At 28.7% G+C, this 25,440-nt stretch overlaps 1 long non-coding RNA gene across 3 annotated transcripts in view; it reads left to right on the top strand.

Annotated features, from left to right (window-relative positions):
* LOC129959093 (uncharacterized) overlaps positions 1 to 25,440 on the top strand; it is a 52,015-nt gene that overhangs the window by 24,234 nt on the left and 2,341 nt on the right. For 2 of the 3 annotated variants that reach the window (XR_008783396.1, XR_008783394.1), the window contains 2 exons: positions 1,019 to 1,251; positions 16,663 to 16,889. This is a non-coding gene — a long non-coding RNA (uncharacterized LOC129959093). Of the gene's footprint in view, positions 1 to 1,018; positions 1,252 to 10,624; positions 10,857 to 16,662; positions 16,890 to 25,440 lie in introns of those variants that run through there. The other variant, XR_008783395.1, reaches the window with a different exon arrangement.

The following is a 25,440-nucleotide window of genomic DNA, read 5'->3' on the forward strand; positions in this document are numbered from 1 at the left end:
ATTATTGAAGTGGAAAGTTTATGTTTCACAATATGTAATCTATGACCATATAAAGCAAAATAGCAGAATATACTTAGTTAATATTACTCAAAAAAATTTAAAATTTTAGAAACATCAGCCCCAAATCAACAAAACTGTCAAATTGTTGCCAATGGCATAAACTAATTTCATAATCTCTTTACGAAAAAATAAATTGTCTTAGAAATGGAAATTGTTGAAGCGAATGTACTGGTTTCGGCAAGCCAGTAACTCTTCATTACTATCAAATTGATATAGTGAGTAGGAAAAAGTTATTGGTGAGAAAATTTAACGAGTTAAAAGAGTTTGGAAAAATCTCGAAAGGGACACGAACTATTATTTACATATTTAATAAAATTAGTATGATTTTTATATTGGAGATTTGTGTACTAAAATTCTTAATCTTTCTCTCAAGGATATTGAATTTTAATAAAGTAGCAGTACAACTTAATTTCAAATACTACTGCATTTATGTAATTGAATCCTTTAAGATATCCATTGAAAGTCTTTTAATAAATTTTTTCAAACAAAACTTATATTAAAAAAAATTATTTTCAATGTTGCAGAAAAATATTTAGTTATTCTAGTAGTATTTATGTTTATATTTGTATAAAATTAGACATTTACTTAGTTAATAAAACGTAATTTATTTCATTGAATTCATAGTTATCTTATAAAAAAAAGAAAGAAAAAACTACTTTATAATTGTTTTTCATTTTTTCACTAGAAGTGCTTATTTTTTTAAGATAAAATTAGTATAAGTACAATGTTTTATCGCTTTAAAATTTTTATTGCATTCATTTGGCATGTCATGTGTTTCTAAAGGACTGATTTTTGGCTCAAACATGTTGAATGAGATATTATTCCAAATAATGAGGATTTTTGTTTTCTCTTGACATATTTTATCACATTGGGTACAAAGTCACTTTTGTTCAGCAGACTTTCCATTTTCACTATCTAGAATGAAAATGTTAATAAAATTGATGAAATTATTTTTTAGGAGTTTGTTAGGAAGTTCTACTACAGAAAATTCTGTTCATACTATAATGGATGAAGAGCAAATTACTTACTATTGAGATGTTTTAAACCACCTAATGAGCAGCACATACCGGAAATCTAAATTAGGAGCTCATCATGCTTATGAGGAAATTAAAACCATCCAAATTATGCAGTGTAGCAGGACTTAGCATTTGCAAGTCAAAAGCCTATATAATTGAAGAAACTAATCTGCAGGTATTTATAAAAGAGAGCATATTTCATTCCCTTCATTTCTCTATTTCAAGATAGGCCATTCAGATTTAAACCCTGGACTATGCATGTTTTGTAAAACTATTTTTCTCCATATTTTCTATAATATGATTATATTCTAAACAACGCATATTTATTTAACTTCCCATTTCTGCCCTCTCCAAACAAATTATCTTTTAAAAAATGTTGACCAAATAATCACCAAAAACTACTTTTGCTATTTAAACTCACTTTAAATGTTAGTAATATGCTCTTTTTTTTCTGTAGTTTATTAGGAGATAAATGTATGAATTATATATTTTTAAGATTGCTGTTATATTATTAAACTGGTCTTCATTAGAAAGGTTCATGCATACATTGATTGTTATATATGCAAGACATTTATACTCCGCTGTAATGTCAGCAATTTGACTTCAGCATGATTATGAAATTATATCTCAATGATTGTATACAGATATTAAATACAGCCAGTATCCAAAGAGGCATCCAGTAAAGGTAATCCATTCGAAGTTATCAGTATGTAGACTTCCTATGTATAAAAAATTAATAATTGGAGTAATTTTTCAACATTACATTTTCCTAATTTTTTCCATTGGATTTCATCTGAATTTTGATATAAGTGGAATGCAGTTTTTGATATTTTGATGCATCAAAATTTTCCCAAGAACAAGTGTATTAATTTCTCGATTAATCCTGAATTTATATTTACAATAATGCTTCGATTTTTTTTGAGCAAATTTCTCAAAATTTCTTTGAAAAGTTTTGAAATAATTTCATAACGATGATTTTCCACATTGTTGTTGTATTTCCTTTTAATGCCTTTCACTTAAAAGAGCTTTCCTTTTTATATGTTATCTTTCCTTGAAAATAATTTATTTACTATAATTCGTTCAATTCATTGACAATATTTCTGAAAAGATGCAGGGGAAACAGATCGAGGTGACTGAAACAGGGTAAATGAAAAAAGAAAATAAAAAAGGGTTAAACATTGGAATAAAACTAAACATTCCATCAGCTGGTATATTGTGTTTATCTTGTTACATTGCAACATACTTAGACTGAATGGGATCATCAGTGTTTCCATTTCCCAATTATAATTTTTTGAAAAATGAATTCTGTGCAAGGAATATTGTATTATTGTAGATATGGTTATAATTTTATTTTTTTAAATTGGAAAATAACAAAAGGAGGTCTTTTAAGTCTTACCAAAGCACTCAAAATGCTTCAACAATTTCTCTTGCTCTGCGAATTTGCGTACGCGTTTAGCAGCAGTACCGAAAGATATTCTCCTGTTACCACTTTTACTAACCAATGCTGATGTTGGATCAGATGATGTTGATTCATTTCCACCAAGCACTGCAATAGAATAAAATATAGATATTTTCCAATTTAACTTCTTTCTTATATTTAGTTTATTATTCATACTTTTAAATATTATTGAAACTATTTTTATTTTCAAATTTCTTGCCAATTAATGACATTTTTTAAGGAATCAAATTAACTAATTCACTGAACATTAAGGGAAAAAAATAAGAATTCACAAAACATTAAAATTCAAATAGAAACTTTCCATTCAGCCTATCTGGAACTGTGAGAAAAATCAATTACGGAACTTCATTTTTTCCAGCATAAAACACTTTCTTTAAAGTATGTATCAAATATTTTAGAGGACCTTTGAATTACTGCTGTCGAAGAAAGTTAAATTAAACAGAATGTATTATACATAGAAATAATATTTTATCCTTAGGTACCAAATTCTGAAAATAAAAATAAGAATCCATTTTTTTTTTTTTTTTTTTTAGTATTTACTATTAATAAGAATCTTTTATGCATGGGTATTGTCATTTCGACTGATGCGGCGTGACTAGCCAAATTTAATATTCAAGCACACTAAGAAAATATACATGTTTCCCTGTATTTATCTCTTGGGATGGCAATGATGCTAGTCTAGCCAATGTCTTATTATTCTGCAGAAAATTCCACTTCAAGTTTCTTTTATACAGAATTTGAATTCAGTTGTATGTTTTACGGATTGGACAATATATATCTCTATGTACATTGCTTTCTTTTACAATGTATTTTTTTGAACACTTTAGAAACAATATTCTTTATGCAATTGCGTATTGTGATGAATGAAATTTGCGATAACTATTTTTTTTAAAAAATTCCATCGATTCAAAAACTCTCTTGATCAATGTATTGTATGTTTAGGGCAAAATACCTTGGAAGTTGTTGCTAAGTACCCCTTCTGTCTTTTCTTCATCTTCATTAAATTCTTTTTTCTCTCACGAAAATTAATCAGAATAGCCATATATAAAAAAAATTTCTTAGCAAAATATTTTCTTCTACTATTGGAAAAAGAAAATAAGACTGCTTCTCTCTCTATATATATATATATTCATATATTTATATAATGTTGTCTTGTTGTTATTTTCATTTTGTACTCTTTGGATTACTTTTTTTTTTCTCCAATCCTAAATAAAATACTTTCTTGAGAATGAATTGCAGTTTTATACCCACTTCTTTTATTTATATACATTTATAAATTTAGATGAAATAATTCTTTGAAAATTTACTTTATTTCAGATCAATAATTCAATTAATGTTATAAGAATTCTTACTCAGTAGAATGTTTTCTTTTACTAAGGCTAAAACAAATAAGAGCTACTTTTTTTGTTTGGAATGTTTGCATTTTTTTTTTTTTTTTTTGTCCCTCTTTTTGAACATTTTAGAAATTTTAACTTTACTAATAATTCTGTATTTATTAATTAAATAGTTCCATTGAAAGTAAAATAAATGTTGAAATCTTCTTCCTCTATTTTTTTATCAATATATATTTTTAAAAAAATAATCCATTTAAAGAATTTAGTTTTTTAATGCAGTTGCTTAATCATTCTATTCATTTCTATTTGAAAACTTTAAATTTTAAATCTTTAATATCATTTTGATAAAATACATAATATTTTAAGCAGTAGTCTAGTAAGTACTGTGGAAGTTATAATAAAAATGAATGAAATTAAGTAAAAACATAATAATTATGAAAGAAATTAAGTAAAAAAATTAAATTTATTGATTACAATTTCAAAAATGTCAATGATGTGTAAAAATATTTTGAATATTACATTATAAACTTAAAAAAAATTTTAAAAAAAACATTGCTGCTATTCAAAAAATTTAAACATTCCGGAATATAAATGAATATCTTATGTACGCATAATTTTGTGCTTATAAATTTATGACATTTTATGATTCTTTATCATATTACATACAAAAAAATTAACAGAACAAAATGCATTAAAAGCATTATAGACACCCATGAAACTCTTTGATTTGTTGCATTTTTCATAAAAATCATCTGGGTGCAAGAAATTTTGTGTGTACATTCTTGAACAACAAAATTCGTTAGGTTTACAAACACCGCGATTAATGCCTTGATTACTAATTACGATAAAGGTCTTGATTAAAAAAAATAATAATAATGTTGTGTTTATCTCAGGTAACACTTGAACTCAGTCATTAGAGAATAATATAGGTCTGTTCTTGTAGGTCTCCAGTCTGTTCCAGATCACTGCAGAGTTCTACAGTGTATTGATTTATATCAGTTTCATTGTTTTGAAGGCCTCTATACATGCGGCTTTCTTCAGGTCCCTTGAAATCTTCTTCTGGTATTTCTCCACTTTGTTGCAGATCACGGCAAAATTCTTGAATGTATTGATTCAAGTAATTTTCGTTCTTCTGAATGTTTGCATACAAACTACTACGTTCTTGAGGTCCCTTGAAATCTTCTGGTATTTCTGCTGGAAATTGTCCTTCCAAATCGCCGCGATTGAATGAGTTTAACGATGTTGAAGAAAGTAAACTTTTCTCGTCGCTTTGTAGGATCCATTCACAATTGGGAACATACTCATGGTTTTCTTTACTTGCGACAAGATGCTGCTGAAGTTCTCCTTGTTTGATTAACTCATCTTCTGTTATTCTTTTGGAATTACGCGCATTTTCAGAAGTTGCCGGTCCTCCGACCTGATCCTGCGTAGGTTTCTCCACATCATTCATTTTCCTTTCTTTTTCAGCCTCGATGAGCGCTTTCTTCAAACAATTTTCCAAAAAGTATTCTTTACGTAAATCGCGACGATCCCTGTGTTTGTTATCATCTTCATATTTCTGCAATTTCTTTTCACTTATGTCTACTAGATTTTTATACATGGTGATATTAAGTTCAGATAACTGCACCAGCAAACAATATTGACACGAGGGATTCGATTTTCGCTCTCAATCGTGTGTTTTTGTTTTCTTCCCATTCCTCTTTTAATTGTTTTCTTCACTTCATTTCTGCTTGACTCGTTTTTATTCAAATCGGAAACAAATTTTGAATTGCTAAGAGAATGACTGATTCAAAATTACTATCACAAAAATGCAATTTTTAATTGAAATCTAAGTTTAAATTTTAAAAAAATGATTAGTAAATAATATTTAGATTAGACTAAAAATTATGATATTGTCGTCACCAAGCTCTTCGAACAGCCGCCGTCGCCGCATAAATTTCAGACTTTTTTTTTAAATAAAAAAAAAATCAGTTTTGAATGAAACTGTCAATATTTAAAAAAACTTTTAAAAAATAATTTCCATATATGTATATATATATATATATATATATATATATATATATATATATATATATATATAATTATAATTTTATGTTTGTGTTGTATTAAGATTGACAGTCTAATTAATTATGTTCAATAAAGTCAGCTTAAAGTTTTGTTTCTCCAATGCCAGATATATAAAATTAAAGTGTTGCAGTCGTCTTAAAACCTGAAGAAATTATTGGCGAATCTTCCGGTTTTATAACTATTCGAGTTCGAAAAACGCGTTATTGGTGATATGCCCTGCTTGTTATTTGTTTCCCAACTAGATTATTTTAAATCTCTTTTGCCTACAAAGATATAATTTAGAATGCTCTGCCCCCTATTTTTTTTTTTTTACACCGTTATCGGATATGTATATTTCTATTAAATTTTGGATGAAATTAATAGAAATATACAAATACAAAATGTGTTCTGTGTGAATACAAGAAAACAATGTCTAAACGAACAAAACTTTTTCGCATGCTCAGTAGTAGCGGCTTTATCACCCTCGCTCAAAAAAGTATAGATGCTGGGCAGAGCCCTGAATGTCGCATGTGCTCCGATTTTCATTTTCGCACATTAGAATTGTATGTGTATTTCGGACGGTTTTCTCTTTCCCACTGAAATGAAACCAGAATATGATACAGAACTACAATTGTAATCAGAGGATAAAATAACAAATTTAATTTACTTAAGCCATTATGGTTTTCAACTATTGCGTTACCATGTATGGGAAAGGACATTTGGTCAACCCCTGGATCGCTTTGGTTCCAAAAAGATACGGATCGTCGCTTTAGATGATACATCTTCTGGTTCGTAATTATCGTGCTTCACTTGTACACAGACAACCAGACAGAAATTTTTCTGTTTCAGTTTCGTTTAATATTTGGTAGAAGTCTGCAAATTTCTTGCTAATTCCATATTTCACCTCTTTTCTAATATATTTCAAAATGCCTTTGAAATATGTTCAGGCAGACATCGAGATTTGTAGTTCGTATTTTTACACGGTCGCAATACTATTTCTTTTTATATTCCGTTTAGCAGAAAGAAAAAGTTGAAACGACTATTTCCGTGACATTTCGTACACAACTTTATCTTATGCATCTTTTTTCCTAACAAATGCGTTAACGTGATGATTGTCCAACGGTCTACATCTTCAAATATAGGGACACCCAATAACTTGGAAAATGCTTTGAATGGATTTTGAAATGGCACCTTAGCACTAAATCTGTTGTTCGTCGGTCAATTTAGACCAAAATTTTTTTATCAAAATCGCGTCCAATATACACATTCGCATTTTTACATAGTACTACGATACACGAATCACTCATCACAGAACTGGAAATAAAATTCTATGTACTTTTGGAGTTCATGCAATCGCTCTAGGATCAAAATTAGTGTTGTGGAAAGAGGAATAACAATTTTCTGAAGGATTTGTGAAAAAAGCTTCCGCTTATTATAATCTCCGAATGCTGTTGTAATTTCACTTTAGATATAAATAAAAAAGCACTTGTAAAAAAATCTTTACCTAAATATGATGAAATTTTTAACAATTTATTTTTATTAATGTCTAATATACAGACTTTTATTGAAAAATAAAGTTTTAAGGGTTGCTTATATAAACTTCATTTTTTTATTCTGTGCTGATAATATATATCTGGATTGAAGACTTCCTCTTACAAATGTAGTATTTAAAAGCATTTGATTTCTTCTTATATGATTCATATGTTTTTATGATGACTGTGAATACCCTTACTCGAAAGTGGGCACAATAAATGTGTTTATGACTATGCCTTCTAAAAGTATTCTAAATTACTTAAAAATCATTATCCATTATTAAAATTTTAAATCTATGATTCTTTGAATTCATAACTCATGAAAACATAACTTTGTGAATTAACTTGTTGTGATCTTTTAAAAGAAACATGTAAATTGGGTATAATTCCTATAATGCATTGGAAAATTTGCAATACAAAAATGTTTACTTGAATTCAGCAGAGCTATTTATATAATTAAGCTATAATTTGTATTTAGAATAAAATGAATGTTTGTTTGTTTTGAAATAATGAATTATATAATTCTTGGCGTAATCGAATAAAGTTTTGGAACATATTCCTTTATAACTGGAAGGACTAACGACACTATTAATAATTTGCTGTGGTTTCTTAAATGGAGTGAATAGATGTGGAGAATAAGGATCATAATTTTTTCCTTTTAACTTGAAAAAAATTTCAATGCTCTTTTTTTTTTTTTTTTTTTTTTTTTCCATTGGTTTAAAATTTCAAACATTAGCTGTTCAGTCACATTACGTTCATTTCTTCATTACTATTTATTTAAAATTAATTTTAGTTTTTAGAATTAATTCCTAGTTATTTTATTAATGTTTTTCTCTTATTTTAATACTAAACCATTTATGCTTTTTAATGACCCACTCTTTTAGCAATGTGAAAGGTAAATTCCTATTTTTTTTTCCCCCTATTATTTTTGACTATGCTTTTATTTTGTAATATATTCGTTTATTGGTATTTATTCAGAATAATTAATTTTTAAGGCTTGCTTTTTTTTAAAATTGTTATTTCTTTTACAGTTGACTTATATTTGTCTTACATTTTACAGGATGGGATTAAAGGCCTTTAAAAATTGCTTATTATTGATGGTCTGTATAAATGGGATAAAAAGTTCTCATTTTTTATGTATGTTCTTATATTTGCCTTTTAATGAAGGGGGAAAATATATGACATATCACTACACTAGATGTGCTTATCATACACATTATTTTATTTGCAGTGTTGTTGCTTTCAATGTTTAACGGATTTGATTGCATCCAGAGATTCGGTGGCAAAGGTTTTACCTCAGTTTATTGAAATATTGATAGAATGTTGAAAATATATACTTTTCTTTCACCTCGTTTTTCTTATTTAGACTGGGGGTGGATGAGAGTCCTTTCTTCTTACAGTTAATTTATGTGTTCGAATAAAACCACTAATGTTGAATTAGTGTTTTTCTTCTTGTTTGTGGAGCATTTGTTATATTTCAAAATGATTTAATGACTCATCATTAATGAATTATTTGAATATTGTTACTTAAATTAATTTTGATGCAAAAGTTTAATACTTTTTGACTGTATGCCGAAAAATACACATTTCATTCATTGTGATCTTCCAAAAGTGAACACAATGAATCATTGCTGTGTTGCATATTTTGAATTCATTTGGCCACCCAAACATTTCAGAATAGACTCACAGACTGATGTTTTTTTTTTTTTTTTTTTTGTCGTTTTATACTATATTAGGTTCTAAAAATAAAAATCTTTGCTATTGGGGCTTTCACAGCCTTACCCAAGGTTCGTGCCAGAAGGAAGGGTGTTAATATCATTTACAGGAAGTATTGGAGAGGTGCTCTCAGTTGGTTTGTTGTGTTGTGAAAAATCAGAATTCTTTCTGTGTTGGACTTTTATCGGAAAGTATGTAAAGACGCTATTATCATGTTTATAGATTCCCGGTCAAGTCATCTTTAATCAGTTTCAGTAATTTTAATATTAGGAAAATGAGATTTTATTAGTTATTTTTATCCTTTATTTTTAACCCCCCCCCCCCCCAAAAAAAAGAATGAAAATTTTGAGATTTATTTCATTTGTTTCTCGTGAACAAACGTTTGTTGAAACAGGATTCAGCATTAATTAAATTATTGAAGTGGGAAGTTTATGTTTCACAATATGTAGTCTATGACCGTATAATGCAAAATAGCAGAATACACTCAGTTAATATTACTTTAAAAATTTAAAAATATCAGCACATTATCAACAGAACTGTCAAATATTGCCTATTTTTGTGGAAACAAATGACAAAAAAAAAATTGTTGCCAATGGCATAAACTAATTTCATAATCTCTTTACGAAAAAAAATTGTCTTATAAATGGAAATTGCTGAAGCGAATGTACTTTTTCGGCAAGCCAGAAACACTTCATTACTATCAAATTGATATAGTGAGTAGGAAAAAGTTATTGGTGAGAAAATTTAACGAATTAAAAGAGTTTAGAAAAATCTCGAAAGGGACACAACCTTTTATTTACATATTTAATAAAATTAGTATGATTTTTATACTGGAGATTTGTGTACTAAAATTCTTAATCTTTCTCTCAAGGATATCGAATTTTAATCAAGTAGCAGTACAACTTACTTTCAAATACTACTGATGTTTATGTAATTGAGTCCTTTAAGATTACCATTGAAAGTCTTTTCATAAAAGTTTTGAAACAAATCTTATATTTAAAAAATTATTTTCAATGATGCAGAAAAATATTTAGTTATTCTGTTAGTATTTATGTCTATATTTGTATAAAATTAGACATTTACTTAGTTAATATAATGTTATTTATTTCATTGAATTTATAGTTCTCTAATAAAAAAAAAAGCAAGAAAAATTACTTTATAGTTGGTTATTATTTTTTCACTAAAAGTGCTTATTTTTTTAAAGGTAAAATTACTCTAGGCACCATGTTTTATTGCTTTAATATTTTTACTGCATTCATTTGCCATGTCAAGTGTGCTTCTAAAAGACTGATTTATTTGCTCAATCATGTTGAATGAGATAATATTCCAAATAATCAGGATTTTTGTTTTCTCTTGACATATTTTATCACATTTGGTACAAAGTCGCTTTTGTTCAGCAGACTTTTCATTTTCACTATCTACAATGAAAATGTTCATAAAATTAATGAAATTATTTTTTAGGAGGTGTTAGGAAGTTCTACTACAGAAAATTCTGTTCATACTATAATGGATGGAGATCAAATTACTTACTATTGAGATGTTTTAAACCACCTGACGAGCAGTGCATACACAAAATCTAAATTAGGAGCTCATCATGCTTCTGAGCAAATAAAATCCATCCCAATTATGCAGTGTGGCAAGACTTAGCATTTGCAAGTCAAGGGTCTATATGATTGAAGAAACTAATCTACAGGTATTTATAAAAGAGAGCATATTTCATTCCCTTCATTTCTCTATTTCAAGATATGCTGTGCAGACTTAAACCCTGGACTATGCATGTTTTGTAAAACTATTTTTCTCCATATTTTCTATAATATGATTATATTCTAAACAACACATATTTATTTAACTTCCCATTTCCGCCCCCTCCAAACAAATTATCTTTTATACATGTTGACCAAATAATCACCAAAAACTACTTTTGCTATTTAAACTCACTTTGAATGTTAGTAATATGCTCTTTTTTTTTCTGCATTTATTAGGAGATAATTCTAAGAATTATATATTTTTAAGATTGCTGTTATATTATTGGACTGGTCTTCATTAGAAAGGTTCATGCATACATTGAACCTTATATATGCAAGACATTTATACTCTGCTGTAATGTCTGCGATTTCACTTCACCATGATTATGAAATTATATCTCAATGATTGTATACAGATATTAAATACAGCCAATATCCCAAGTGAGGCATTTATCTATTCCTCAAAAGCAACTGGTATATATTAAAGCTTATCTTTTAAATTTATGGTATGTGCCTCTAAACATAAAATTAGGAACTTCTATTTGTTTCGTAAAATCTAAAGGTAATCCATTCCAAGTTATCAGTATGTAGACTTTCTATGTATAAAATATTAATAACAGGATTAATTTTTCCATTATTACATTTTCCTAATTTTTTCCATTAGAGTAAGCAATTTCATCTGAATTTCGATATCAGTGGAATGCGTTTTTTGATATTTTGATGCATCCATTTTCCCAAGAACAAGTTTTTCAATTTCTGGATAAATCCTGAATTTATATTTACAATAATGCTTCAATTCTTTTGAGCAAATATCACAAAATTTCTTTGAAAAGTTTCAAAATCATTTTATAACAATGATTTTACACATTGTTGTTGCATTTCCTTTGAATGCCTTTCAGGTGAAAGAGCTTTCCTCTTTGTATGTTATCTTTCCTTGACAATAATTAATTTACTATAAATCGTTCAATTCAGTGACAATATTTCTGAAAAGACGCAGGGGAAACAGATCGAGGTGACTGAAACAGGGTAAATGAAAAAAAGAAAATAAAAAAGAGTTAACATAGCAACGTACTTCGATTGAATGGGATCATCAGTGTTTCCATTTCCCAATTATAATTTTTTGAAAAATGAATTCTGTGCAAGGAATATTGTATTATTGTAGATATGGTTATAATTTTATTTTTTTAAATTGGAAAATGACAAAAGGAGGTCTTTTAAGTCTTACCAAAGCACTCAAAATGCTTCAACAATTTCTCTTGCTCAGCGAATTAGAGTACGCGTTTAGCAGCAATACCGAAAGATATTCTCCTGTTACCACTGTTACTAACCAATGCTGATGTTGGATCAGATGATGTTGATTCATTTCCAACAAGCACTGCAATAGAATAAAATATAGATATTTTCCAATTTAACTTCTTTCTTATATTTAATGTATTATTCATACTTTTAAATATTATTGAAACTATTTTCATTTTCAAATTTCTTGCCAATTAATAACATTTTTTAAGGAATCAAATTAACGAATTCACTGAACATTAAGGAAAAAAATAGGAATTTTCCATTTTAATATTTAGTGAATTCCTATTTAAGGAAGAATATAGGAATTCACTAAAGATTAAAATTCAAATAGAATTTTCCATTCAGCCTATCTAGAACTATGAGAAAAATCAATTACGGAACTTCATTTTTTCCAGCATAAAACACTTTCTTTAAAGTATGTAGCAAATATTTTAGAGGACCTTTGACTTACTGCTGTTGAAGAAAGTTAAATTAAACAGAATGTATTATACGTAGAAACAATATTTTATCCTTAGGTACCAAATTCTGAAAATAAAGTAAGAATCAAAATACAATGGATGCTTTAGTATTTACTGTTATGAAGAATCTTTTATGCATGGATTTCGACTGATGCAGCACACTAAGAAAATATACATTTCCTTATAATTTTCTCTTGGGAAAGCAATGATGCTAGTCTAGTCAATGTCGTATTATTCTGCAGAAAATAAGTCCACTTCAAGTTTCTTTAATACAGAATTTGAATACAGTTGTATGTTTTACGGATTGGACAATATATATCTCCATATACATTGCTTTCTTTGACTATGTATTTTTTTGAACACTTTAGAAACAATATTCTTTATGCAATTGGTTATTGTAATGAATGAAATTTGCAATAATTATTTTTTTTTAAAAATTCCATCGATTCAAAAACTCTCTTGATCAATATATTGTATGTTTAGGGCAAAATACCTTGGAAGTTGTTGCTAAGCACCCCTTCTGTCTTTTCTTCATCTTCATTAAATTCTTTTTTCTCTCACAAAAATAAATCAGAATAGCCATATATAAAATTTTTTCTTAGTAAAATATTTTCTTCTACTATTGGAAACAGAAAATAAGACTGCTTCTCTCTCTATATATATATGTTTATATAATGTTGTCTTGTTATTTTCATTTTGTACTCTTTGGATTGTATTTTTTTTTCTCCAATCCTAAATAAAATACTTTCTTGATAATGAATTGCAGCTTTATATCCACTTCTTTTATTCAAATACATTTATAAATTTAGATGAAATAATTCTTTCAAAATTTACTTTATTTCAGATCAATAATTCAATTAATGTTATAAAAATTCTTACTCAGTAGACTGTTTGCATTTTTTTTTTTTTTTTTTTTTTTTTTTTTTAGTCTCTCTTTTTGAACGTTTAAGAAATTTTAACTTTACTAATATTTCTCTGTTTATTAATTAAATAGTTCCATTGAAAGTAAAATAAATGTTGAAATCTTCTTCCTTAATTTTTTTTATCAATATATATTTAAAAAAATAATCATTTAAAAAGAATTAGTTTTTTCATGCAGTTGCTTAATAATTCTATTCTTAATAATTCTATAATTTTATTTGAAAACTTCACATTTTAAATCTTTAATATTATTTCATAAAACATAATATTTTAAGCAGTAGTTTAGTAAGTATTGTGGAACTTTTAATAAAAATGAAACAAATTAAGTAAAAAAATTAGATTTATTGATTACAATTTCAAAAATGTCAATGATGTGTAAAAATATTTTGAATATTATATTATAAACTTTGAAAAAAAACAATGCTGCCATCCAAAAAATGTAAACATTCTGGAATATAATTTTGAGCTTATAAATATATGACATTTTATGATTCTTTATCATATTACATACAAAAAATTTAACAGAACAAAATGCATTAAAAGCATTATAGACATCCATGAAACTATTTGACTTATCAGATTTTTCATAAAAATCATATGTGTGTTCAAGAAATTTTGTGTGCACATTTTTGAACAACACAATTCGTTAGGTTTATAAATACCGCGATTAATAACCTGATTACTTATTACGATAAATGTCTTGATTTAAAAAAATTATAATGATGGTGTGTTTATCTCAGGTAATACGTGAATTCAGTCATTAGAGAATAATATAGGTCAGTTCTTGTAGGTCTCCATTCGGTTCCAGATCGCGGCAGAGTTCTACAGTGTATTGATTTTTATCAGTTTCATTGTTTTGAAGGCCTCTATACATGTGGCTTTCTTCTGGTCTCTTGAAATATTCTTCTGGTATTTCTGCAGGAAATAGTCCTTCCAAATCGCCGCGATTGAATGAATTTAACAATGCTGAAGAAAGTAAACTTCTCTTGTCGCTTTGTAGGATCCATTCACAATTGGGAAAATACTCATAGTTTTCTTTACTTGCGACAAGATGCTACTGTAGTTATCCTTGTTTAATTAACTCATCTTCTGTTATTGTTTTGAAATTGCGCGCATTTTCAGAAGTTGCCGGTCCTCCGACCCGCTCTTGCGTAGTATTCTGCACATCTTTCATTTTCCTTTCTTTTTCAGCCTCGACGAGCGCTTTCTCCAAACAATTTTCCAAGAAGTATTCTTTACGTAAATCGCGACGATCCCTGATTTTGTTATCATCATCATATTTCTGCATTTTCTTTACACAGATGTCTACTAGATTTTTATACATGGTGATATTAAGTTCAAATAACTGCACCAGCAAACAATAGGGACACGATGGATTCAATTTTCGCTCTCAATCGTGTGTTTTTGTTTTCTTCTTCACATCCCTCTTTTAATTGTCTTCACTTCATTTCTGCTTGACTCGTTTTTATTCAAATCGGAAACAAATTTTGAATTGCTAAGAGAATGACTGATTCAAAATTACTATCACAAAAATGCAATTTTTAATTGAAATCTAAGTTTAAATTTTAAAAAAATGCTTAGTAAATAATATTTAGATTAGACTAAAAATTATGATATTGTCGTCACCAAGCTCTTCGAACAGCCGCCGTCGCCGCATAAATTTCAGACTTTTTTTTTAAATAAAAAAAAAATCAGTTTTGAATGAAACTGTCAATATTTAAAAAAACTTTTAAAAAATAATTTCCATATATATATATATATATATATATATATATATATATATATATATATATATATAATTATAATTTTATGTTTGTGTTGTATTAAGATTGACAGTCTAATTAATTATGTTCAATAAAGTCAGCTTAAAGTTTTGTTTCTCCAATGCCAGATATATAAAATTAAAGTGTTGCAGTCGTCTTAAAACCTGAAGAAATTATTGGCGAATCTTCCGGTTTTATAACTATTCGAGTTCGAAAAACGCGTTATTGGTGATATGCCCTGCTTGTTATTTGTTTCCCAACTAGATTATTGCAAATCTCTTTTGCCTACAAAGATATAATTTAGAATGCTCTCCCCCCAATTTTTTTTTTTTTTACACCGTTATCGGATATGTATATTTCTATTAAATTTTGGATGAAATTAATAGAAATATACAAATACAAAATGTGTTCTGTGTGAATACAAGAAAACAATGTCTAAACGAACAAAACTTTTTCGCATGCTCAGTAGTAGCGGCTTTATCACCCTCGCTCAAAAAAGTATAGATGCTGGGCAGCGCTCTGAATGTCACATGTGCTCCGATTTTCTTTTTCGCACATTAGAATTGTATGTGTATTTCTGACGTTTTTCTCTTACCCACTGAAATAAAACCAGAATATGATACAGAACTACAATTGTAATCAGAGGATCAAATACCAAATTAAATTTACTTAAGACATTATGGTTTTCAACTATTGCGTTACCATGTATGGGAAAGGACATTTGGGCAACCCCTGGATTTCTTTGGTTCCAAAAAGATACGGATCGTCGCTTTAGATAATACATCTTTGTACTAAATTTTATCCTCTTTCGGTTCGTAATTATCGTGGTTCACTTGTACACAGATAACCAGACAGAAATTTTTCTGTTTCAGTTTCGTTTAACATTTGGTAGAAGTCTGCAAATTTCTTGGAAATTCCATATTTCTCTACTTTCCTAATATATTTGACATTTCGTACCAAACTTTATCTTAGGCATCTGGTTTCCTACGAAATCCGTTAAATTGATGTTTGTCTAACGGTCTAAATCTTCAAATTTGGGGATACCCAATAACTTGGAGAATGCTTTGAATGGATTTTGAAATGGCACCTTAGCCATTTCTAATTATTGCATTCATTTAGCACGTCGTGTGTTTCTAAAGGACTGATTTTTGACTCAAACATGTTGAATGAGATATTATTCCAAATAATGAGGATTTTTGTTTTCTTTTGACATATTTTATCAAATTAGATACAAAGTCACTTTTATTCAGCAGACTTTCCATTTTCACTTTCTAGAATGAAAATGTTAATGAAATTGATGAAATTATTTTTAGGAGTTTGTTAGGAAGTTCTACCACAGAAAATTCTGTTCATACTATTATGGATGAGGAGCAAATTACTTACTATTGAGATGTTTTAAACCACCTAATGAGCAGCACATACCGGAAATCTAAATTAGGAGCTCATCATGCTTATGAGGAAATTAAAACCATCCAAATTATGCAGTGTAGCAGGACTTAGCATTTGCAAGTCAAAAGCCTATATAATTGAAGAAACTAATCTGCAGGTATTTATAAAAGAGAGCATATTTCATTCCCTTCATTTCTCTATTTCAAGATAGGCCATTCAGATTTAAACCCTGGACTATGCATGTTTTGTAAAACTATTTTTCTCCATATTTTCTATAATATGATTATATTCTAAACAACACATATTTATTTAACTTCCCATTTCCGCCCCCTCCAAACAAATTATCTTTTATACATGTTGACCAAATAATCACCAAAAACTACTTTTGCTATTTAAACTCACTTTAAATGTTAGTAATATGCTCTTTTTTTTTCTGCAGTTTATTAGGAGATAATTGTAAGAATCATATATTTTTAAGATTGCTGTTATATTATTGAACTGGTCTTCATTAGAAAGGTTCATGCATACATTGATTGTTATATATGCAAGACATTTATACTCCACTGTAATGTGAGCAATTTCACTTCAGCATGATTATGAAATTATATCTCAATGATTGTATACAGATATTAAATACAGCCAATATCCAAAGAGGCACCCAGTAAAGGTAATCCATTCAAAGTTATCAGTATGTAGACTTCCTATGTATAAAAAATTAATAATAGGAGTAATTTTTCAACATTACATTTTCCTAATTTTTTCCATTGGATTTCATCTGAATTTCGATATAAGTGGAATGCAGTTTTTGATATTTTGATGCATGAAAATTTTCCCAAGAACAAGTGTTTTAATTTCTCGATTAATCCTGAATTTATATTTACAATAATGCTTCAATTCTTTTGAGCAAATATCTCAAAATTTCTTTGAAAAGTTTTGAAATAACTTCATAACGATGATTTTACATATTGTTGTTGCATTTCCTTTAGATGCCTTTCAGGTGAAAGAGCTTTCCTTTTTATATGTTATCTTTCCTTGAAAATAATTTATTTACTATAATTCGTTCAATTAGTGACAATAATTCTGAAAAAATGCAGAGGAAACAGATCGAGGTGACTGAAACAGAGTAAATGAAAAAAGAAAATAAAAAAGGGTTAAACATTGGAATAAAACTAAACATTCCATCAGCTGGTATATTGTGTTTATCTTGTTACATTGCAACATACTGCGACTGAATGCGATCATCAGTGTTTTCATTTCCAAATTATAATTTTTCTGAAAAATGAATTCTGTGCAAGGAACATTGTATTATTGTAGATATGGTTATAATTTTTTTTTTTTTTTTTTTTTTTTTTTTGTATTGGAAAATGACAAAAAGATTTTTTTTAAGTCTTACCAAAGCCCTCAAAATGCTTCAACAATTTCTCTTGCTCAGCGAATTTGAGTACGCGTTTAGCAGCAATACCGAAAGATATTCTCCTGTTACCACTTTTCAGGGGTGTTTGTGCTCCGGGGAAACCCCGGAATTCCGGGGATTTTGAACTTCGATACCCGGAAATTCCGGGGATCGTCGTTCAAAAGGAATAATAATGAATTATTTATTTTGATCTGGGTAATTTTGTTTGCTTTGAAAGCAGAAAACGCAAGGTCAGTGTGTGTGGTGAAAACTTTTCCTTTCTTTCTCCAAAGGCAGTGATAATGCGTGAAAAGGGGGAAAAAACTTCTTTTTTGTTCTTTCCTTATTGCGAGTTATGACTCATTCCCCTAGTTCTCGGACATTCTCTTCTGGATTCTTTTCGGCAAGTGGGTTCAAAGGTCTTATCTGTCCTGGCGTGGCGCCAATAAGTAGAGAAGGGGGATTTTTCGCCGTATTAGCTATTTGTCATTGATCGCTTCGCAACTTTTTTTTCTCCGCTGTGTAAAATTTTCGTTTCATTTATTGATGCACGTGTAAATTTTTCGTTTCGTTTATTGAAATATTTTTTTATTTATGTACGCAAGAGAATTTCACTATGAAATTTCTCGATATAAATAGTGATATTATATAATTAGAAGAAGGTGTCCGGAATGCATTTAGGTGGAATTGGATTGAACGGAGAGATGGTAATGGGGATACCATCGGCACATGGTGCAAGAAAATAAATGTTGCTGGACAAGCATATTGTGTTTTTTGTAACTCACTGCTGAAGTATGGTAGGGAAGAATTCAAGGCTTTCACAAATCATTCTAAAACTGTGACGCACATAAAATATTCAAAGTGCATTAGACATTCAATGACTTTAAGTAATTATGCTAATTCAAAAAATACTGATGACTTACTGGAGACTGATGCTCGGCCATTGGATATAGTGACAAGAAAAGCATGCCAAGAGGTATTAATAACTTCGTTTATCGCCGAGAATTCTCTTTCTGTCAATGTAGCTCCCAATTTAATTGAACTCTGCAAACAGTTGAGGCGCGATCAGACGGCACTAAACTCGTTGGAAATGTCCAGGACTGCTGCATGTTATAAGATGAAATATGGGCTCGCAAAAACTATTAAGGAAAATATCATTAAAACTTTAAAGGAGACTCCATTTTCTCTAAATTTGGATGAAAGTACTAGCAATGCTCAAGAAAGTATACTGGCAATATTGGTGCAGTTTTATGACAACAATCAAAATGAAGTTGTAGTTCATCATTTTGCATCTCTTAAGATGGAATCTTGCAATTCAGAAGCTGTTTTTAAAGCAGTTGTTAATACTGTTGAAGATAATAATATTCCATGGGCAAACTTAATTAGTGTATTAATGGACTCATGTAACACCATGTGTGGAAAAAAAAAGGGTATTGAAATCGGACTACGATCAAACAAAGCACCCCACTTATTAGATATTGATGGTGACACATGTCACACAGCTAATAACTGTGCAAAAAAATTTGCTTCTTGTTTTGATAGATACTTAGAAGATTTGTTTGATGACATCTATTTTGATATGAAAAGCTGCAGTAAAAGAGAATTTTTTCAAAATCTGTGAATCCCTTGCCATTAAAAAACTTAAGCCCTTGAAGAGACCAGACCATAGGTGGGTGTACATTTTATGTGTTTTAGAAAGAATCAAAGATCTGTGGGATGCTCTTATTGCATTTTATTTTCACTACTTGGATAAAGCTGATAAAGGGGATTATTTTTCTTATGTTGAAACTGTATACAATAAAAGAAATATTTCTGCAGCTCAAAAAAAAATTGTTGAAGGGGTGTATTCTTGCTTGCATTTCCAACAACTCACAAAGGATGCTTTAGCTCGGATAAAAAGAATACTAAATGGTTATTTGTTATGCAAAACAAAACTTTATTGCATATGGCAGTATATTCAGCAGTATTACCAGAATTCAACACATATATTAAATTATTTGAAACAAAAAAAACCAATGCTTCATTTAATACATTCCAGTATTTATAAATTGATAGCAAAATTTTTCTCTTTTTTTATGAAGCCAGAAAATATAGAGTTCACATCTTATGATGATTTATTAAAGGTTGATGTCACAAATCCAGAATTCCATCTACCTAGCAAAGTAATATTTACTGGTGCAGAAGCTTCCACTCTCCTGAAGAAATTATCAAAAAATCATCCAATAGCAAAAGAATTCCAAATTTCTCTGATGAAAGCTTATACTAATACAGCACAGCATATGAAACAGAAATTACCCCTTAAAAATTCATATCTAATTAGTTTTACAGCATTAGATCCAGAGCTAAGAGGTAAAACCAGTACAATATTAGCTTTTGAAAAATTATCACCTTTTATGTCCCATATTTTTAGTGACAATGAAAAGTCAAAAGTAGAAGCTGAAATAAGGTTATACCAGAATGATATTTATATCACCAAAGAAATGCTCTACACATCTGATGAAAGTGGAAATCAAGTCAAGTGTACAATTGATAAATATTGGTCTAAAGTTTTTAATTTAAAAAATGATTTCACAAATGATTATAAGTATCCTACATTGGCTAAATTGGTCAAAGCCTGCCTTAGCTGCTTCCATGGCCCATTAGTGGAAAGTGCATTCAACTTAATGGATACACTTGTCACTGACTATAGAACCTCTCTTAAGATTGATTCCCTAGATGCAGTGCAGACTATTAAATATGATTTAATGGCTTCTAAAGAAACCTCATGTGAAAAATATGGCTCAAAAAATCCAATGACTGATCCAATTCACAAAGATCTCTTACTCAATATGAACAGAAGTTGGAAAACATATCAAGAGGACTTAAAAACATGTATTTCAGATGAGTCACCTATAAAAGTCTCTGAAAAACGTTCTACATTAGCAGAAAAGCAAACTGCTTCTACCTCTGCATGTGCAGTTCTCGAGGAAATTTCTTCAACTGTAAATGAGGAAAATAAAAGTCAACCTTCCTGCAATTATGAAGTTCACCACAAAAGAAAGACAAGCCCACAAACATCAGAAAATAAAAAAAAGCAGCAGAAATTAGATAATTTTTTTTAAAGAATTAATTCAGGTAATTTAAAATATTTACATAAAATGTAGTAGTTTATATGTTTAAAAATTCATGGTTATTAATTTTGCAAAAAAAGTAATTCATTGGACTTTTATAATTAGGTTATTCAATACTTCATAATTGTAATTTTTCATTTCTCCCCCCCCCCCTTCTCGAAACTCCAAAATGTCGGTAGTAAGACCGTAAAAGTTTCAGGGGATTTTTTGGGGTCCCACAAACACCCCTGACTTTTACTAACCAATGCTGATGTTGGATCTGATGATGTTGATTCATTTCCAACAAGCACTGCAATAGAATAAAATATTGGTATTTTCCAATTTAACTCCTTTCTTATATTTAATGTATTATTCATACTTTTAAATATTATGGAAACTATTTTTATTTTCAAATTTCTTGCCAATTAATGACATTTTTTAAGGAATGAAAGTAATCAATTTAATAAACATTAAGACAATAAAGTATTCAAATAGTAATTTTTCATTCAGCCTATTCAAATAGTAATTTCCATTCAGCCTATTTGGAACTAAGGGAAAAATCAACTATGGAACTTCATTTTTTGAAGCATGAAGCACTTTCTTTGAAGTATGTAGCAAATATATTAGAGGACCTTTGAATTACTGCTGTCGAAGAAATTTAAATTAAAAAGAATGTAATATACTTGCAAACAATATTTTATCTTTAAGTACCAAATTCTGAAAATAAAAATAAGAATTCCTTTTTTTTTTTTTTTTTTTTAATATTTACTGTTAATAAGAATCTTTTATGCATGGGTATTGTCATTTCGACTGATGCGGCGTGACTAGCCAAATTTAATATTCAAGCACACTAAGAAAATATACATGTTTCCCTATAGTTATCTCTTGGGATAGCAATGATGCTAATCTAGCCAATGTTGTATTATTCTGCAGAAAATATGTCCACTTCAAATTTCTTTAAACAGAATTTGAATTCTGAATACAGTTGTATGTTTTACATATTGAACAATATATGTCTCTATATGCACTTCTTTCTTTGACTATGTATTTTTTGGAACACTTTAGAAACAATATTATTTATGCAATTGCGTATTGTAATAAATGAAATTTATATGCGTATTGTAATTAATGAAATTATTTTTTTTAAAAATTCCATCGATTCAAAAACTGTCTTGATCAATATATTGTATGTTTAGGGCAAAATACCTTGGAAGTTGTTGTTAAGCACCCCTTCTGTCTTTTCTTCATCTTCATTAAATTCTTTTTTCTCCCACAAAAATTTATCAGAATAGCCATGTATAAAATTTTTACTTAGTAAAATATTTTCTTCTACTATTGGAAAAAGAAAATAAGACTGCTTCTCTCTCTCTCTATATATATATATTCATATATTTATATAATGTTGTCTTGTTGTTATTTTCATTTTGTACTCTTTGGATTACTTTTTTTTTTCTCCAATCCTAAATAAAATGCTTTCTTGAGAATGAATTGCAGCTTTATATCCACTTCTTTTATTCATATACATTTATAAATTTAGATGATATAATTCTTTGAAAATTTACTTTATTTCAGTTCAATAATTCAATTAATGTTATAAAAATTCTTACTCAGTAGAATGTTTTCTTTTACTAAGGCTAAAACAAATAAGAGCTACTCTTTTTGCTAGGAATGTTTGCATTTTTTTTTTGTCCCTATTTTTGAATATTTTAGAAATTTTAACTTTACTAATATTTCTCTATTTATTAATTAAATAGTTCCATTGAAAGTAAAATAAATGTTGAAATCTTCTTCCTTTATTTTTTTTTTATCAATATATATTTAAAAAAATAATCCATTTAAAAAATTTAGTTTTTTCATGCAGTTGCTTAATAATTCTATTCTTAATAATTCTATAATTTTATTTGAAAACTTCACATTTTAAATCTTTAATATTATTTGATAAAACATAATATTTTAAGCAGTAGTTTAGTAAGTATTGTGGAACTTTTAATAAAAATGAAACAAATTAAGTAAAAAAATTAGATTTATTGATTACAATTTCAAAAATGTCAATGATGTGTAAAAATATTTTGAATATTATATTATAAACTTTGAAAAAAAAACAATGCTGCCATCCAAAAAATGTAAACATTCTGGAATATAATTTTGAGCTTATAAATATATGACATTTTATGATTCTTTATCATATTACATACAAAAAATTTAACAGAACAAAATGCATTAAAAGCATTATAGACATCCATGAAATTATTTGACTTATCACATTTTTCATAAAAATCATATGTGTGTTCAAGAAATTTTGTGTGTATATTCTTGAACAACACAATTCGTTAGGTTTACAAACACCGCGATTAATGTCTTGATTACTAATTACGATTAATATCTTGATTTAAAAAAAATAATGATGATGGTGTGTTTATCTCGGGCAACACGTGAACTCAGTTATTAGAGAATAATATAGGTCAGTTCTTGTAGGTCTCTAGTTCATGGCAAAATTCATCAATGTATTGATTTATATCAGTTTTGTTGTTCTGAATGTCTCCATACATACGGCTTTCTTCAGGTCTCTTGAAATCTTCTTCTGGTATTTCTCCACTCTGTTCCAGATCACGGCAAAATTCTTGAATGTATTGATTTATGTCAGTTTCGTTTTTCTGAATGTTTGCATACAAATTACTGCGTTCTAGAGGTCCCTTGAAATCTTCTTCTGGTATTTCTGCAGGAAATTGTCCTTCCAAATCGCCGCGATTGAATGAATTTAACGATGTTGAAGAAAGTAAACTTCTCTTGTCGCTTTGTAGGATCCATTTACAATTGGGAACATACTCGTAGTTTCCTTTACTTGCGACCCGATGCTGTTGAAGTTCTCCTTGTTTGGTTAACTCATCTTCTGTTATTCTTTTGGAATTACGCGTATTTTCAGAAGTTGCCGGTCCTGCGACCCGCTCCTGCGTAGGTTTCTCCACATCTTTCATTTTCCTTTCTTTTTCAGCCTCGGCGAGCGCTTTCTTCAAATATTTTACCAAAAAGTATTTTTTACGTAAATCGCGACGATCCTTGTGTTTGTTATCATCTTTATATTTCTGCAATTTCTTTGCACTAATGTCTACTAGATTTTCATACATGGTGATATTAAGTTCAGATAACTGCACCAGCAAACAATATTGACACGAGGGATTCGATTTTCGCTCTCAATCGTGTGTTTTTGTTTTCTTCCCATTCCTCTTTTAATTGTTTTCTTCACTTCATTTCTAGTTGACTCGTTTTTGTTCAAATCGGAAAAAAAATTCGAATTGCTAAGAGCATGACTGATTCAAAATTACTATCACCAAAATGCAACTTTTAATTGAAATCTAAGTTTAAATTTTAAAAAATTGATTATTAAATAATATTTAGATTAGACTAAAAATTATGATATTGTCGTCACCAAGCTCTTCGAACAGCCGCCGTCGCCGCTTAAATTTCAGACTTTTTTTTTAAATAAAAAAAAAAATCAGTTTTGAATGAAACTATCAATATTTAAAATAACTTCAAAAAAATAATTTCCATATATATATAATTATAATTTTGTGTTTGTGTTGTATTAAGGTTGACGGTCTAATTAATTATGTTCAATAAAATCAGCTTAAAGTTTTGTTTGCTCGAATACCAGATATATAAAATTAAAGTGTTGCAGTCGTCTTAAAACCTGAAGAAATTATTGGCGAATCTTCCGGTTTGTCTAACTATTCGAGTCCGAAAAAGACGTTATTGGAGATATGCCTTGCCTGTTATTTGTTTCCGAACTAGATCGTTGAAAATCTCTTTTGGCTACAAAGATATAATTTAGAATGCTCTCCCTCCTCTCTTTTTACACAGTTTATCAAATTTGTATATTTCTATAAAATTTTGGATGAAATTCATATAGAAACTGTGTTCTGTGTGAATGGAAGAAAATAATGTCTAAACGAACAAGACTTTTACGTATGCTCAGTGTTAGCGACTTTGTCACCTTCGCGCAAAAATGTATAGATGCTGGGCAGGAATGTCACATGCGCTCCGATTTTCATTTTCGCACATTAGATTTGTGTACTTCATAGTATAGTAATGAAAACCGACTATACTATAAAGCACACAATACTCTTTTATTAACTGCATTCTTCTGGCAAACACTAACAGCGAAAGGGTGATCTTTAGCCTAAATTTAGATTTTTTTTTTCTTCTGAATTTAACATCCGATT

Source organism: Argiope bruennichi, chromosome X1 (assembly GCF_947563725.1).
Source record: "Argiope bruennichi chromosome X1, qqArgBrue1.1, whole genome shotgun sequence".
Lineage (NCBI taxonomy): Eukaryota > Metazoa > Arthropoda > Arachnida > Araneae > Araneidae > Argiope > Argiope bruennichi.